We start from the raw sequence: 11,849 nt of genomic DNA on the forward strand, positions 1-11,849 counted from the left end.
CTCTACCTCTCCCTCCCTCTCACTCCCTTCTACCTTCCTTCTCTCCCTCTCCTCCTTCCTACCTTTCCTCCTCTCTACTCCCTTCTCCCTCTCCTCCCTTCCTACCTCCTCCCTCTCCTCTCCTCCTTCCTCCTTCTCTCTCCCTTCACTCCCTTCCTACCTCTTCTCCCTCTCCCTCTCACTCCCTTCCTACCTCCTTCTCCCTCTCCCTCTCACTCCCTTCCTACCTCCTCCTTCCCCGGAACGGCAGCTTCAGCCTTTTCCTCTCGTCTCGACGCCTTTCCCGATATGCTGGCTGGGTTCCGTCGCCGCTTTTGCAGATGGGTGAAAGGAACTACGTAGGACTTTTGAATAGGGCGTTAGTACCTCGGGGTTTTAGTTTTGTTCCTGTTTCTGAAGGGCTGATAAGGGTAGTGTAGGATGTGGTTTGTACTGTTTGTGTATAATGTATTAAGCACTAAGATTACATTGTGCACTGTGTATATGTACGTGTCTCCTCCTTGCGTACTCTTTGGTTGTTTACGACATGCCCATTACTATTTATATGTGCTATCTGTGGCACACGCAAGATTTTAGAGTATATACGGTACTGTTCATACGAACGGTTTTGCCGGCCATGTTATACAATTTTGAGGTATTATTTATTACTGTAAATCAGCTGTATTATCATGGAGGGCTGTTATTATGCATCTGAATGTGCTGGTTTCGTCAGCTTACTTGACATCTTCCTCCGTTTTTTTGTATATGACTTGATTACGTAACTGTTGCCCATTATCCCCACATTGCCCCACGCACGTAACTGTTTATATTGGTATTAATATCAATCCCTCTCCCTTCATCTTTTCCTCACTTCAATTTTCAGTGTGTACTCGGCACAAGATGCATTCGTGATGCACGTGGTGCCCATGAATTAGTTCAATTAGTTCGTCTTGCACGCCCAGTGAAGAGTTACGCGCCGCTGGGGTGTCCGGTTTCCGTATTGTGTTGCTTTCTTGGAAATGTGAACGATTTTTCTGTTAATTCTTTTTCGGGGAGACGCTGTGGTGGTGATATGACTAACACACGATTTAGTTTCGTTGCTTTTTGTTTATTTTCCTTTTGTTTTTATATAAAACTCGTAATGATTTCTCGTAATAAGTAAAACCTTTGACACATTGGGGTGTCACCACGTAAGGCTCAGTGAAGGCAGACAGATGACGTCCACAAAGAGAACACAATATTAGACCTTGAAGAACGTACACAAAACGACTAATATCGCCTGCTCCGTTGGTGTTGGTTAGGTCTATTGCTTGACGCACTAGATGTACTCGCACTATCTCCGTCTCGCGCGTGTGTACTGATGTCTGTTTTTGTGCATTTGTTGTGTGTGAATAACATGAAGCTAAATAACATTGCTTAGTAGGGATGTGGGAGGGGTTCGGTGCAAGCAGTGAAATGACACTATTATGGGTGTAGGAATAACTGTATGTGTTCGTGATAAAGAACGTGTAGTTGGTTATTTTAGAGCCGTTTGCCAATTTTCAAGGACGCGTCTCACTGATTTGAAAATAGTCAATCTGCCTGTCCCGTTTATGTCTATATCGGTCTTGCATTTAGAGTAAATTTTCTAAAATGCTACATTTTCGTTAAAAGAAAAATAACTAAATAAAAAAACGACTTTTGTCATTTCTCGAAGACGGTATTTTATTTAATAAATTATAAATATAAAAACAAAGATGCTAGTGCTTCCCTTTGAATGATACTAAAAAAGGAAACAATAGAGATGATTTCGGTGCCAGAATGATAGATGCTTACAGTATATTACATCATTATGTTGTTATATAGTGTAAAACAGACTTAATTCTGTTCAAGCCAAAATGTTGATGCCTCTAGGCCAGAATGTTGATGGCTCTAGGCCAGAATGTTGCTGGCTCTAGGCCAGAATGTTGATGGCTCTAGGCCAGAATGTTGATGCCTCTAGGCCAGAATGTTGATGGCTCTAGGCCAGAATGTTGATGGCTCTAGGCCAGAATGTTGATGGCCTCTAGGCCAGAATGTTGATGGCTCTAGGCCAGAATGTTGATGGCTCTAGGCCAGAATGTTGATGGCTATCACTTTGGCTACAGTGGTCAAGACGTGTATTCCAACAAAAACACCATTGACTGTTTTCAACTTCTTACTGATCCGCTGGCATATCTTCCTGCTCGTTGGTCCTTTCCTGCCTGCAAGATGGTGCTCCCTGTTAATGGATATCTTGTGCTATTCCGATTGCAATTTTGAAGCCAGCAACAGCAAATCGGGTGTACAGGGAAATTGTGGGCGAAGCTGCAGTGTCGTCCTTCGAGATAGTTATTAGTCTGCAGAAGGTCTTGCCTTTTTTGTCATGTTACACTGGATGTATGGGAACTGCCCTGGAATGTGCACTTGTTGTTCATTCGCTGCCCTACGTGTGTGTCTTGGATATACTGAATGTGAACTTCTAGATATCATTCCACCTCGGATCTTTAGTGCATTGATTATGGCCATGCCTTAGGGATAGCCAAGACAGTAGCTGCTGCTTTATCAAAATCTGGCTTGCTTGAGGCAATATTGTATCATCAGGAATGGTATTAAGCACTTCGTCAAACACTAGTGTACAACTCTTGACATTTACCAGGTAGAAGAGCCTAAACACATTAGCTGAACACATCACTGTGGTATGCTTGGAGACAATACAGTTGCACACATTCAACTACTATGAAAATCCTGTCGGCGAGCCAATGCTATGCACATACCAGGAACAGCAAAGGTCTCGATCAGCAGTGAAGAAAGCCACTCCCTCGGCTCCTTACAGAAGAGGCTTACCTGTGGTGCTCCCTGACATCCACATGCTGCTGCGCCTGTCTTTAGCATTTCTACCGTCGGCTGGAGATCTGCCCAGCCGATTTCCATTCGGGCAATGAAGTGTGCAAAAGTTAAATGTCTTTTAGATCTTATTATCATCAGTGTCACTGTAATTATTTCTTGTGAAGATAATTAAACGTGTATTTTTGTCACTATTGCATTAGTGACCATGTTGTGTAGTTTTAGACACTCGGCCTAATTGATTGTTGCAATGGGACGTAGGATGTAAAGAGGTTAGCAAACGATCGCTATTCATGAGAGATCCTTTCATTTACCCAAGTCATGTACTCATTTATTTTAGCCTTGTGCTTGCTAAATCCGTCTACGTTCAGTCCTTGACCGGCAAATCTTGACTCCCCGGGAGGCAAGTAGTTCAACAATCTCGCCTGTATGTGGTATTAATTATATATGAAAATAATTTGACGAACACCGTAATTTATGTGCGAGTTATAGTTGTTTTATGAATAAAGTTGGAATGTTACAAATGTGTGAGTCGTGCTACTGTTGAGTTTTCTTGATAAAACATTTTAAATAATATTTCGTAGTGCATTATAGACCATTATTACAGTGGTGAGATATTTGTTGGTTTTACATTAACAAGAATGCATTTCTAGTCGACTATTAATACAGAAAACGGGAATGTCTCAGTTTGATGATAAACTCTAGTAAATTGCACAAACTCGTTACTTGGATCTTTACTTCAATCCCAGTTTTTGTTTTAATGCGTAGGATGCTAAGCTAGCGCATATTACGCATATATGGTTGGTTGCTAGGGTGTGAGAAAGGAGTAGGGTGGAAATGGTGGTATTTGTGTTTGCGCAGTGTTGGTTTTATTAGCTGTTTAATTTGTCTCTGAAGGTTGCAAGTTCCTGTTTCTGTGATGTATTGAGGTAGCCTGTTCCAGTCGTGGGACGAATGAGTACTTGCAAGTCACTGTTGGTGTGATATGTAACAAACTTGCTGTTGTGTACATGCTGCTTGTAGGTATTTTTGTTTGTTAATGCTCTTGTAAATGATAATGATGATAATAATAAATCGGTTTATTGATTTTCATGCAGCCAGAAGCTGAAAATATACAAAGAAGTACAGATAAAAAGACAAACTATATATAAATAGACATATAAACAACACACAACAAAGTAAACTAACAATCTGTAACAACAAAAGCCAAGTACAAAATCAGGTGAGCTAGGATCTGGACTAGTAAATATGGACTAGTGTTCGTTGATGAGTCGGACTAGAGTCGGTGGTAGCGGTCAGTGCGGGCCCTGATGGGCACCAGTTTGCTGGCGGCGCGTAGGCCCCGGCGAGGCGGGGGGCAGCAGGTCATGGTGGGGTGGATGGCACAGCAATTTTAGGCCAAACTGCTGGAGTGAGATTGTGTAGTGAGTGGCGAGGGAGGTGAGGCCTAGGGCAGCCAAGGCGCTGTCATAGCTGGTATAGACAGGGCCGAGAATGATCTTGGCTGCCCTTTTCTGCACCCTCTGAAAGTTCTAGCAGCTGGGTGGTGGTGAGGGAGGGGGACCAGGCGGGGGAGGCGTAGGTCAATTTAGGGAGTATGAATAGCCTGTAGATATTCTGAAGCTCTGGGAGTGGAACGCCAAGGGACTTGAGGCGACGCAGCATGTAAAGCCTGTACGAGGCAGACTTCACGACGTCTTTGACGTGCTGCGTCCAGGAGAGCTTATCGTCGACGGTGACGCCGAGCAGCTTGGTGGAACGGACTACGTCGAGTGGTCGTCCAGCGTGAGGATGGGCGAGGGGGCGGGGTTGGTGGAGAAGTCGAACTGCATCACGACTGACTTCTGGCGATTGATGGTGACGTGATTTGCGGTGCTCCAGGAGAGGAGGTTGTCGAGGGCGCGCCGGTTGGCGGAGTAGTCAGCAGGAATTGTCAATGGCGGCTGCGATGGTCGAGTCATTCACGTATTTCCAACGATACTCGGTGTCCAGGAGTACGTCGTTAATCATGACGAGGAAGCACAGGGGGACCATTCTAGTCCCCTGGGGGACTCTGCACGTGAGCGGCAGAAGGCTGGAAACTTGACCTTGCACGCGCAAGGCCTGTTGCCTGTTGTAGAGAAAGTCTGCCAGCCAGGGGATGAGGCACTCCCTGATTCCCGTGGAAGCTGCTGCTTTTGAGATGACCATAGTGTGGTCCACCAGGTCGAAAGCTTTCTTGAAATCTATGAAGATACTGGTGACGGAGGATTTGTGCTTGTCGAGGTAGGCGTGGACGAAGTCGAGGAAGCTAACGAGGCAGTGTGTAGTGGAGGAGGAGGGCATGTTGCCGAACTGTCGAGTGTCAACGCTGGGCGCGAGGTCCTGGTAAGCCCAGTCGGTGACAAAGCTTTCACACAGCAGGCTGGGCATCAGAGTTAAGGCGATGGGTCGTAGTTCGCTGAATGAGGTGGGGCTTGGGGTTTTCCCGATGGCGGTCCTTAAGTCTGTGTTCCACTGTGATGGGCACTGTTGCAGTGAGGCGTTTATTATGGAAGTAAGAGGAGTGGCAAGTTCCATTGCGAACTCCTTGATGAGGCGCATAGGCAGGTCAAGGGAGGTGGTGGCTCTCTTGACGCGGATATTTCCAAGCTTCTGAAGCACCTGGGACTGACTGACTGTGGGAGCAAGTGAGCGGGGAGGGGCGGGGAGGCGGGTGATGTCCAGGGGTGGGTAGCTGCGAAGCCTCTGCTGCTTCACTAGAGCTAAGGTTGTTAGTGCATGGAAACGTGCACGGCCGATTTGCAAGGCCGCACAGCTCCCAAACTTTTCCGTACCATTGGCTGGGCTGTAGGTGTTGTAGTTTGTTGTGGTAGAAGGTTTTCTTGGCTGTTTTTATTTCCCTGATGACTGTGTTGCGGAATGATTCGTAGGCGGTGATGTTGTGCGACTGGAAGGCTTGATTTCTCTGTTGAATGAGGCGTTTGATGCGGCCCGTGATCCAAGGCAGGCCCGATGGATGTGTACTGAGTGACTTTTCCGCCATAACACTGATACGTGTCTGCTGCGGCCGACAGGAGAATATGGTAGAAGAGGCTGGTACCAGTCATGTAAATCTGTAAGGATCAAATCCAGGGTTCTTTGTTCTTAAGTGGGAAAGTTTACTACTTGTGACAGATGCAGCTCATTTTGCAGGTCGAAGGTGTCTATTTCATTAAAATCACCACATATTATCAACTTGCATGACGGGTATCGCACACGCAGAAGGGCAGTGGTGTGGGTCAGGTGGCTGAGTAGCAGTTGTTTGGTGGGGGCTCGTGGGGTGGTGGTAAATCACACAGCAGATGAGGGACGCGCGAGACGAGGGTGGTGAGGTTAGGTGACCCGCACCCACAACACTTCCAGGTCAACCGGAACTTCTACGTCCAAGGGGGTGGGCGAGAGGTCGTTTTGGGACAACAGGATGACCCCTCCTCCACGTGTGTTTGTGCGGAGGCGATGGAAGATGCCGTAGCCATGGGATCAGCCTGGATCTGCCACGCCTCTGTGATGGCTACAATTCCCGGTGATTCAGGAGTGATGATAGTGTGCAGTTCGTCTGTTTTGTTGTTGAGGGATGTGGTATTAGACAGGAGGAACTTTGGGAAACTGTACCAGAGTTGGGGAACTTCAAAATGTCGGTAGGGTTTAACTGGCTGGGCCTTCTTTTGCTTGTACCTTGTCCGGAGTATGGGTATGCGCCGTTGAGTGTGACGGCCTCCTCTGCTACCCAGGGCATGAAAAATGCCTAAATTCTTTAATCTTTGTATCATTTCACTGTTTGGGTATCCACAACTGTATTTAAGAGAATATGATGTTTTCCTGTTGTACCGAAGAAGCACCATACTTGAAATCAGCGGAACACAAATCCAGAGAAAGAGGGAATGGGGCGAGGCAGTAGGTGGGGGCCGATGTATCGCAAGTAAAGTTCAATTTCTTAGAATGTACACCGACACTATAGAATTAACTGAATATCACTAAGTAGTCATTGCACAGCACTTGTACTTGTCAAAGTGAAATCAAAATCTAAAAATTCCAGAAAAACAGGTGAGGACAATAGCCGGCCTTGGCTGCCCAGGAGCGCCGACTTGCACGTCCGTCTTGTACGGTGTCAGGTCTGTACGTCTGTATGCTTGTATTCGTGTCTCGAGTAAGTCCAAGTTTATATATTTTTTGTGCGAGATATATTACCAGGAGTACGCGTTTAATTGTGTGTAGGTGCTCTAATGTTGACCTGATTCTCACTGTTGGCCTGATGAGCGTCAATGTGATTCATGGTGTTGTGTGTTGTGTTCAAAGATATTGCATACGATCGATGTGAGAAATTTATCGGGTCTGTGCGGTCGCCAGTTTTGAAAAAGGAGGCGGTATTTGTGCCAATTTGAAATAAGTGATTGGGTGAAGATTAAAGGACAGGGGCTTGGTCAGGTCCAGTAGCTGTGTTTGCGTCCTGTGTCATTAGTATCTTCAATATGCCGTCAGTCGATATCACAAGAGGAGGGGGGATACTGGAGGGTAAGGACTGCATGGCATGTCAGGTGTATTAACGTCATTGTGTGGGAATACGGACTGGAAATCGGTGTTCTCTTCAAAACTGTGAATGCCGTAAGTGTCTTGCCTGCGTGACTTCAAAACCTGAAGTGGTCAGGGTTGTTTCTGACAGATAGGTAAAAACATTTTCTTGTTCCGCTTTCTTTGTCTTTGGAAAATGTTTCCTAGGAAGAATTTGAATGCGGTCTGATTTCTCTGGTGTTGTATGTTTCATTATATTTTTGCAACATTGTCTACGTAGATCCCAGGAGAAACCAAGAAAATGCATGCCTACTTGAAGGTGTATTCTGTGGCCTGCGTTTTCCCATGGATGTATGGTGTCTTTAACCCATATGAACCGGGTTCTGAACCTTTCACGGAGGGTTATACTTAATATCCAGTGATCACTGACTGAGAATGGTAGGGTTTTCGTAGTGCTTAGAAGTGTGTGCCAATTATACAGATGTTTGTAATCTGATTTGCCACTGAAGTAATGCCTTTAAGAAGGGGCGTAATAGGTGTATGGGGTCACTAGTATTTTGGTCAAAATAAACCTTGCTGGTTTTGCCTATGATCTTCCCCTCAGATCCTGGGATAGGATAGCGAACAGTGAGACAATATCACTATGCATCATACTTACAGGAGGTTTAGGTACCACTTCACAATCATGTGGGTTATATACATTTTGTTTGATTTTTACCATCAAAATATAGTTTAACACTTAGATATTCAGCACATGCGTTGTCATGTTCGTCATCGATCACTTTTGATGGAATAGTAGGCTATTCTTTATGTAAATACCTAGTCCTTTTGTAGAGGGATTAGCGATAGCAAAAAGTCTGTCTTATGTAGCCTACGATTTTTGTATAATAAGCACCTTTTCTTGCTTCCTGAAAGTAACACACCCCATCATCTTCAGAGTAGAGGTACTGTGAGAGTTACCGTTGCAAACTGTTAATGCTCCAGGAAATACATTTTTAGCAATATTGTTTGGAACCGTCAGTTATTACTTGACCATTTCCAAGGCCCGCTGCAGGTCGAGGCTGCCGTTACTCGAAGAGGAGCGCAAGCATCCTCTCCTGGATCTGTGATTCTTGAACCTGTTACTGCATCATCATCATCTGCTTGAGCAGCATTTGTAGCAGATCTTTCATTTCACTGTTGAAGTCTTGCTTGTCCTGCTGCAGTGAGGGCTGAACTGGGGTTGGTACTAGAGTTGGTGCTAAGGTGGGTGTTGCAGCTAGTGCTTGTTAGAGTTGATCGAACTTTTACCCCTGTTGGTGCTAGTGCAGTGGACAATCCCATGGCTTTTTTTTTTTGCAGGGCCATCATGTTGATCTCAGCAGGTGGGGGAAATTTCCCCCCTTTTTTCATTAAGAGAGGGGCTGGGAAGGATTTTTTTGGGAGAAAAGTTGCCTGCTTTTTTTTTGGCCGTTTACTTTTCTTACATAAATAGTTGGCGCACTTTGGAAAAATTTTAATTCATCTTCCCTTCAAAAATCTTTTTATGCATTGAGGTTTCATGGGGGGAGAGCCAGTATCGGCATCGCGGGGGTTCTTGTGACAAGCACGTGCTCCTTGTCCCCCTTTGAGAAATTAGGGTAAAGTTTTAGTTTAAAAAACAAGGTCAGGGTTTTGAAGAGGGCCACACTTAAAGGGTGCCTGCCCTCCATCATTTAAAAAGTTCTAGAGATTATTTCCCCTGGCAGACATGAAATTCTCTGGTTATTTTCCCATTAAATTCCATGCGTCTTGAAATGACAAATTCGCTTTTGTTGTTATTTCCCCGTTTCAATTGCCCTTGGGCTGAAACAAGGACATTAGAACATTCCCTTTGCCAAAAACCTGTTTTTTTAACAATGGACCGACCGTTATGAGACCCACGGATTTTCCGTTCATGACCTTTTGTACATTGTTTTTTTTTCAATCTTTTGCTCTGATTTTTTGTTTTTAAATGATCTATTTATAGGGTTGGGAAACCCACAAATTTTGTTGCATGATGTGAACTTTGTGTTGTTTTTTAAAGGGGGCATAGGGTCCAGGGGGTGTAATTTTAAGGGGCAGGTAGGCGCCTCTTGGCTTTTTTCTCTGTTTTTTCCCTGGGGGCCACCGATACCTCCTCACAGAGAACATATACCTGCCCTAAATTTCCTATGGGCGGGCTGGGCCTTTGCCCTTTTATAGACAGGGTCATTCATAAAACCAACAGGGTCTACCCGACTGCCTTAGTAAATACACAGCCACGCACATGGGTTAGATTTTGAACGTTTTCACGCACTGGGCAATATAAGCTGGCAGGTTTGTGAAGAGAAATTTTCAAGGGAACATGAATCCATTAAAGGGTAAATTAAAGTACAAGAGGTTTTCTGCAAGTTTCATTCTATGGGGAGGGACATTTACGGAAGGGGAGGGAGTAATGCAGAAGTTGGAGCAAAATAAAGGAGTGCTAAAATGAGTGAAGGGTCTAAGAATCAAGGGAAGACTTAGAAATAAAGAGATAAATGTGGAGTTTTGGTTGAGAATCAAGTGTTTTTTTTTGGTTAAAGTGTGGTATGTTAAAAAATAAAAAACAATAGTCATTACATTTAGAATAAAAAAACAAGGTAAGATGGGGTTTTATGTTAAAAACAAAAAGGGACACCAAATATATCAAGAAAAAAAATAAAAAAAAAATAAATAAAATATTAAAAAAAACAAAAACAGTAGAAATCCGAGTTATTTTATTTCCCCGAAATAGAAACTATTTCCCCGCTTCTGGCCTGGTGGCATCCCGTTGCCTTTTGTTTCTTGTTGTGTTGCGTTTTTTCTGGAAAAAAAAAAGCTATATGAAAACTAATACTGCTAAAAAAAAAACATTAATTTTTTTAGAGAGAAAATAAACATTCTTTTTATGGAATGGTTAAAATACAAAAATTTTAAATTGGGGTATTTTTGAAATTTACTGGCTTTGTGATATATATAGCTAAAAGCCCTTTTTTTTTAACAAAAATTTCAAGGGAGAAATCTCCTGAATGCTATTAACTAAATTTACCATTTTGTGATCATGGCGTCCCCATTCTGGGTACAACAACAGGTTTGGGATAGTCTTCCCCTATGGAAACTCCAGCATTTTTTAAATTTTCTGAAATGTTCATTTCCCACGGGGTGTGGATTTTCCATTTTTAAGTTCTTGAGTTCTGGGCCCACACACGTATAAAGTTCCCTGAAGAAAAAATTTTTACAAATTTTTAGCATAAATAAACTGTATGTTTAAAATTTTTTTTACCGGAAAAAGGAAAAATGTTCAACTGAATCTTTTTTCATTGTGTTACCTTTTTTAGAAATTTAAAAACATGCCTTTTCTTTATCAAATAGAGGACAGTTTTTCAGTAAAAATGTGTGCAATTACAGAACATAAACAAAAAAAAAAAAATCCTTTCACTAACCCTCGGGGTCATAACCAATCCTTGCTTACCATTTTGAACTTCCTGTTTTCTCTTGGGTCATTCCAAGCCTGCTGATAGTTCCAGTTGCCATATTACTGCACACGTCAGGGTAAAAGCTATAAGAGGCAAAAATCAAAAGGGAAATAAAACAAACCTATTTACGTATTCTTGGGAATGCAAAAAAATCTGGGAGTAAATAACCCAGCGTTTTACTAAACCTAGGTTAACCTGGGAGGTGCTGTTATTGTTTAATGTTCCCTGAAGTCAGTTAATTTAACATACATAATCATAATGAGTAAAATCAAACCCTTTGGTTGCTCTATACAAAAACACACATTACTGTTCCCATATCTGAACCCAAAAAACGGTTTTTCTATTTTCCCCCCCATTACAAAATAGAAAAAGAAAAAGAAAAGGTAATTTTTTAAAAAATAATGGAACCATTTTTTACCCCCCCCCCCATCCCTAACCGTTTTGTCGTGGGGGGGGGGGGGGCGGGGATGGAGACTGTGGCCCAGTGTAGGGGATCACCTCTACCTTTAAAAATCATCCCTTTTCGTTATTTATCCTAATCCTTAACTGATTTTTTCCCTTTTTTTCTATAATGTATAGACCTTTGAATCTAGCACATTTATCTGAATAATTAACCATTCTGGGAACCACAAACATTGCCTTGTGGGGGGAAAAAAAGGAAGGAAGAAAGGAAGGGAAAAAAGAAAAAAAGGGGTCTTCACTTCCCCAAACCCCCCCTAGCTATACTTTGAAAATGCTGCTAAGACCTTTAAAAGTTTTTGGGAAAATTTTTAATAAATAAATAAAAAAAATAAATACTTTTTAACCCGCAGCAAGGGGGGGGTATATACAAAATTTGCGCCCTGTGAGTTTTTTTTTTTTAGACACAGATAGCTCTAAAAAAATACTTAATCACAAAAGGGGTCAATTACTTACTGCCACCCACCTGTTTTTATTTCCTTGGGGTTTTTTTTTTTAAGGAAAAAATTTTTTTCTTTTTAAAAAAAATCTTAAAATTTTTTGTCTTTTAAACCAAAAAAA

At 42.9% G+C, this 11,849-nt stretch overlaps 1 protein-coding gene across 1 annotated transcript in view; it reads left to right on the top strand.

Moving 5' to 3' along the window:
* Nucleotides 1-11,849, top strand: part of LOC119581012 (phosphoribosylformylglycinamidine synthase-like) — a 40,110-nt gene that overhangs the window by 17,129 nt on the left and 11,132 nt on the right.

This window comes from Penaeus monodon, chromosome 14, assembly GCF_015228065.2.
Source record: "Penaeus monodon isolate SGIC_2016 chromosome 14, NSTDA_Pmon_1, whole genome shotgun sequence".
NCBI classification, from domain to species: Eukaryota; Metazoa; Arthropoda; class Malacostraca; order Decapoda; family Penaeidae; genus Penaeus; species Penaeus monodon.